Source organism: Trichechus manatus, unplaced genomic scaffold (genome assembly GCF_000243295.1).
Source record: "Trichechus manatus latirostris isolate Lorelei unplaced genomic scaffold, TriManLat1.0 scaffold00267, whole genome shotgun sequence".
In the NCBI taxonomy this organism is placed as follows: domain Eukaryota; kingdom Metazoa; phylum Chordata; class Mammalia; order Sirenia; family Trichechidae; genus Trichechus; species Trichechus manatus.
In genome coordinates, this window is record NW_004444203.1 from 673037 (window position 1) to 679440 (window position 6404).

The following is a 6404-nucleotide window of genomic DNA, read 5'->3' on the forward strand; positions in this document are numbered from 1 at the left end:
TGTCCTATAGGGTCACGATGACTCAGAATCAACTCAACAGCAATGAGTTTGGTTTGGTTTTTATCCTGTAAATGTAGTTTGGATAAAAGATCTTTTAACTCTATTTGTGATGTGTCCTGATTGTTAGCATGCTGGAAAAATGTTCTGCTTATGAAAGAAAGAGAAAGATTTGGAGAGATTATTTCCTTGAATATGAAATACATCAGTGATACCTATTTTAGAAAATGAGATTCACAATTAAAATAGCAGGAGAACAACTACAGAGTAGTAAATCCAGTGATTTAAAAAGTACGAAAAGATCATATTCTCACAAGCAGAAAATCATATGCCTTCATTTGACTTCACGACACACCAAAATTCAGTCTCCTCGTGGTTCTTTGCCTTGCCTTTCTATGAAGTACATTTAAGGTTCTACTTGCTTGCGTGGTTATGCAATATTTGTTTATTCATGCATTTCCAGTTGCTTGTAAGCCTTTGTTCAGTAGTTTCCACGGGACTTTACAGGGAGTTCAGGAGAGCTCTGGATTCAGACTAACGTTCATTCAGGGTCTGCTTGTTATAGGTTTTTCTTTTTCTTTTTCTTTTGTTTCATTTTAATTATGAAGGAGGGAGAGCAGGAGGAGGAAAAGAATGATGACAGAGACTAATTCAGGAAAGGGAAATCAGTGATCTTATGTTGCTGGGCTCCTGAGTTCTCATCTGATAAGTGAATGACCTTAATCAAATCATGATTTATTGCTTCCCTTCTGCTATTTTGTCTCCATAGTTAGATGCCAGTTCCTAATCTTTCAGCGATGTATTATAGGTTTCTCTAAGGATTACCTGGTAAGTCATTTGAGCTCTATGGAGAATTGTGTACATAGGATAATGTTACAAAAATTAATAAAATACTTAGAAGTATTTTTTCTCATTTTGTTAAGCAGCTCTTTACTATGAAATAGATAGCCCCATTACTGAATTGCTCCTCAAAACTAGTCCCATTATTCATTTATTTTTAAAATTATGAATATAAATATCTGTCAGTAAGTATGAAAAGAATCAAATCAATCAAATTAGGTGTAGCAAAATAGCCCCAAACAACTTTATAATCAAAACTGAATGTGATCCTATTTTTTATCCAGGATAAATTATATGCAGACACGTAATAAGCTCCAAGAATGTATTTCTCAGAAAAGACAGAAGAGCTAAACTTTAAAACAGACATTTAGCACAAGATCACACTTAAAGTTATCAGCAATCTTGTAATACTCCAGGGTTAAAAAGAATGTATATCCTTTAAGGAAATCAGCGTTCCTGTTTATTTGACAGTAAATGGCTCAAGTTCAAAATCTGTCTACAGCTCCCTATTCCAAAGGGTGTTTGGCAATTCACAAGCTTGAGAGTTTCCACGTGCACGGTATTATAATGGCATGTTTTGGCCTAATCCAAACCAAAAATATCCCAGGTAAACTTAAATTTCTGTTCTTTGTCCTCATCTCATTTTTATAGAGCAATTATCTTTGAGCAAGAATTAATACGTCCACTTTTTTAAAGACAAATGATAAGATACAGCCTTCCCCAGAAATCAATCATAACGTTTAGCATATCTCTGTGGCAGTAGTTTTTAATCTCATCCATATCTTACAAGGTACACTTTTTAACAAATCCCCTAATAGCACTTGGATTAAAGAAAGGATGAATTGAAAGCCAGTAAGCTTGATGTGTTGGAAACGTCAACCTATGTAAGAAATTGGCCATACTTAACAAGAACAGAGATTCATTCGTTCTTAAATATAAAAATATAATAAAAATTTATATAGTAAACGATCCATCTCATTTGGATTCCCTAGGTGGTGCAAACGGTTAAGCGCTCAACTACTAGAGAAAATGTTGGCGGTTCAAACCCACCCAGAGGTGCTTTAGAAAACAGACCGGTCAATCTACTTCCCAAAGGTGACGGCCCACCCTGAAAATCCTATGGAGCCGTTCTGCTCTGCACACATGGGTCACTGGGAGCCAGAAATGACCCGACGGCAATTAACTATAGCAACATGCTTCCGATTCAGAAATGAATCAGGACATATTCAAATATAAAAGATAGTCATTTAACATAGCAATGAAGTTGATTTTCTGAAAACTAAATTCAACAACAATTTAATGAACAAAAACTTTCAGTTGTTGGTCAACAAATTAGAATTAAGAGTATACCAAAATGAACAAAACAAGGCTTTTCTCAAATGCCCTTTATCTAAAGCAGTTTTCAGTTTTTTAATCTATGAGCCTTTCAATAAACACAAAAGTTGCACACCTTTTTTGATGTCATTCAAAATTTAAAAATAAACCACATTTTAAAAATTCATAAAAATCTACCACACATATTATTTTACTATACTTTTTAATTTGTAAAATGAGCTTTATTGAGGTATAAATTACATATAATAATCCACATATTATAGCTTATAGTTGATGATTTTTTACAAATAACCATATAACTACTATCTTGTTCAAGATTTAAGGTACAGAACGCTCTCATCATCACCAAAAGTTTCCTCATGCACCTTTGCAATCAATTTACCTCATCCTCTGCCCGAGGCAACCATTGTCTGATTCTAGAACAGCAGTTTTACCTGTTCTGGAATATTATATAAATGGAGTCATAAAGTATATATTCTTTTTATTCTGGCTTTTTTTTTTTTTTTTTTTTTGCGCAGAGTAATGGATTCAACCATGTTGTTAGGTTTACCAATAGTTTTTTTTTCATTTTTATTGCTGAGTAGTATTCCATTACATGGATATACCACAATCTGTTTATCCATTCATCTGTCACAGGATAATTGAGTTGTTTCCGGTTGGGGACTATCATGAATAAAGCTGCTATGGACATTCCTTTAAAGTCTTTAAAATTATAGTTACGGTAAGGCCTATAATTTTACTATTTGTTTTCTATTTATCCCTTCTGTTTTGGGTTGTTTCATTCTTTCTTTTGGGTTAATTAAATATTTTTAGTGTCGACTTTATTTTTTCTACTGATTTGCTGCAAAAGACATCTTTAAAGTATTAAAAAGCAAAGATGTCACTTTAAGGACTAAGATGCACCTGACCCAAGCCATGGGATTTTCAGTCGTCTCATACACGTGTGAAAGCTGGACAATGAACAAAGAAGACCAAAGAAGAATTGATGCCTTTCAGTTATAAGGTTGCTGAAGAATATTGAATATACCGTGGACTGCCGGAAGAATGAACAAATCTGTCTTGGAAGAAATACCATTTTTGTTGTTGTTTTTATTTGTAGATTGGTGTTTTCCTAAAATTTGAAAAGTTCTTGGGCACCATTTCTTAAAATGTTTTTTTTCTTTCTCAATCTCCTTCCCTCTACTTCTGGGACTCCAGTTAAGCATACATTAGACGATTATATATTGTCCGATACACCGTTAGGCTCTGTTTGCTGTTCTTCAATGTTTTTTTCTGTTACTAAGATTGAATGATTGCTATTTCTCTATTATCGAGTTTACTGACTCTTTTTTTTTCCACCTTCAATCTGCTCTTGAGACCATCAGTGATTTTTTTATTTCTGTTATTGTACTTTTCCATTCCAGCATTTCCAGTTGGTTCTTTCTTTATTGTTTCCATTTCTCTGTTGAGATTGCCATCCTTTCACTCATTAAGACTTAGTTTCTTAGATAAATTTATAATAGTTGCTATAAGGTCTTTCTCTGATTAAATTCAACAACTGTGCATCTGAGGTTTAGTTTTTATTGACTTTTTTTTTTTACTTTGAATGTCATGTTATTTTTAGTAAAATACTGTACTTTTGAATAATAATTATAGAGGCTTTGGATTTTTTAATCTTCTTCTGAAAAGTGTGGATACTTATTTTGTCAGGAAGTTCAACTTTTTAAATTTTTATTGATTTTTTTTTATTGTGCTTTAGGTGAAAGTTTACAGCTCAAGTTAATTTCTCATACAAAAATTTATACACATATTGTTATGTGACCCTAGTTGCAGTCCCTATAATGTGACAGCACACTCCCCCTTTCCACCTCAGGTTTTCCCCGTTCCTCCAACCAGCTCCTGTCCCTTCCTGCATTCTCTTCCTGCCTCCAGAAAGGAGCCAACCATTTGGTCTCGTGTATCTGCTTCAACTAAGGAGCACAATCTTCACAAGTATTATTTTATGTTTTATGGTCCAGTCTAATCTTTGTCTGAAGAGCAGACTTCAGGAATGATTTTAATTCTGAGTTAACAGAGCATCCAGGGGCCATGGCTTCTCAGTCAGACTGTTAAGTCTGGTCTTTTTTACGTAAATTTGAGTTCTGCTCCACACTTTTCTCCTGCTCTGTCAGGGACTCTCAGTTGTGTTCCCTGTCAAGGCGGTCATTGGTGGTAGATCGGTACCATCTAGTTCTTATGGCCCCAGGCTAATGGAGTCTCTGGATTATGTAGCCCTTTTGTCCCTTGGGCTAATATTTTCCTTGTGTCTTTGGTGTTCTTCATTCTCCTTTCCTTAAAGTAGGTTGGGACCAATAGATGCATCTTAGATGGCTGCTCACTAGCTTTTAAGATCCCAGACACCACTCACCAAAGTGGGATGCAGAACATTTTCTTAATAAACTTTGTTATGCCAATTGACCTAGATGTCCCCCAAAACCATGGTCCCCAGGGCCCCACTCCTGCTGCTCCGTCCCTCGAAGTGTTTGGTTGTGTTCAGGAAACTTCTTAGCTTTTGATTTAGGCCAGTTGCGCTGACTTCCCCTGTATTGCATGTTGTCCTTTCCTTCACCTAAGATGATTCTTGTCTACTATCTAGTTAGTGAATTTCCATCTTCCTCCCTCCCCACCTTCACAACCATCAAAGAATATTTTCTTCTATGTTTAAACCTTTTCCTGAGTTCTTATAACAGTGGACTAATACAATATTTGTCCTTTTGCAACTGACTAATTTCACTCAGCATAAAGCCTTGCAGATTCATCCATGTTGTGAGATGTTTCACGGATTCTTCATTGTTCTTTATCATTGGGTAGTATTCCACTGTGCATACGTACCATAATTTGTTTATCCATTCATCTGTTGATGGGCACCTAGATTTTTCCATCTTTTTGCTATTATGAACAGTGCTACAGTGAACACAGGTGTGCATATATCTATTCGTGTGACAGCTCTTATTTCTCTAGGATATATTCCAAGGAGTGGGATTGCTGGATAGTATGGTACTTCTATTTCTAGCTTTTTTAGGAAGAGATAAATTGATCTCCAAAGTGGTCCTGCCATTTAACATTCCCACCAGCACTGCATAAGTGTTCCAGTCTCTCCACAACCTCTCCAACATTTATTATTTGGTGTTTTTTGGATTAGGTCAGCCTCGTTGGGGTGAGATGGTATCTTATTGTAGTTTTAATTTGGATTTCTCTAACGACTAATGATCACGAGCATTTCCTCATGTATCTGTTAGCCACCTGAATGTCTTCTTTTTTTTTTAATCTTTTGTTTTATTTATGTGATGGATTACACTGATTTTTCTTCTAATGTTGAACCATCCCTGCATACCTGGTATAATCCCACTTGGTCATGGTGAATTGTTTTTTGATATGTTGTTGAATTCTATTGGCTAGAATTTTGTTGAGGATTATTGTATCTATGTTCATGAGGGATATAGGTCTTTTTTTTTTTTTTTCCTTTCTATCTTTACCATCAAGGCTTGATAGAATGAGTTCGGGAGTAGTCCATCTTTTTCTATGCTCTGAAATGCCTATAGTAGTACTGGTGTTAAGTCTTCTCTGAAAGTTTGGTAGAATTCTCCAGTGAAGATGTCAGGGCCACAGCTTTTTTTCCTGGGAGTTTTTTTTATTGCCTCTTCAATTTCTTTCTTTTGTTATTAGGTTTATTTAGTTTTTCTACCAGTTTGTGTTAGTTTAGGTAGGTAATGAATTTCTAGAAATATGTCCATTTCCTCTAGGTTTTCAAATTTGTTGGAGTACAATTTTTCATAATATTCTGTTATGATTCTTTTAATTTCAGTTGTGTCTGTTGTGATATCGCCCATCTCATTCCTTATTCGGTTTATTTGCTTCCTCACCTGCTTTTCTTTTGTCAGTTTGGTCAATAGTTTATCGATTTTGTTCATGTTGACTCAACAGTTTTTCTATTCTCTATTTCATTTATTTCTGCTTTAACTTTTATTATTTCCCTTCTTCTAGTGCCCAAGGGCTTCTTTTTCTGCTCTCTTTCTATTTATTCGAGTTGTAGGGTTAATGTTTTGACTTTGGCCCTTTCTTCTTTTTGAGTGTGTGCGTTTATTGCTATAAATTCACCTCTGGGCACAGCTTTTTTTTTTTTTTTTTAATTGTACTTCAGGTGAAGGCTTACAGAACAAATAGTTTCTCTGAAACAGTAGTACACGTATTGTTTTATGACACTGGTTAACAAC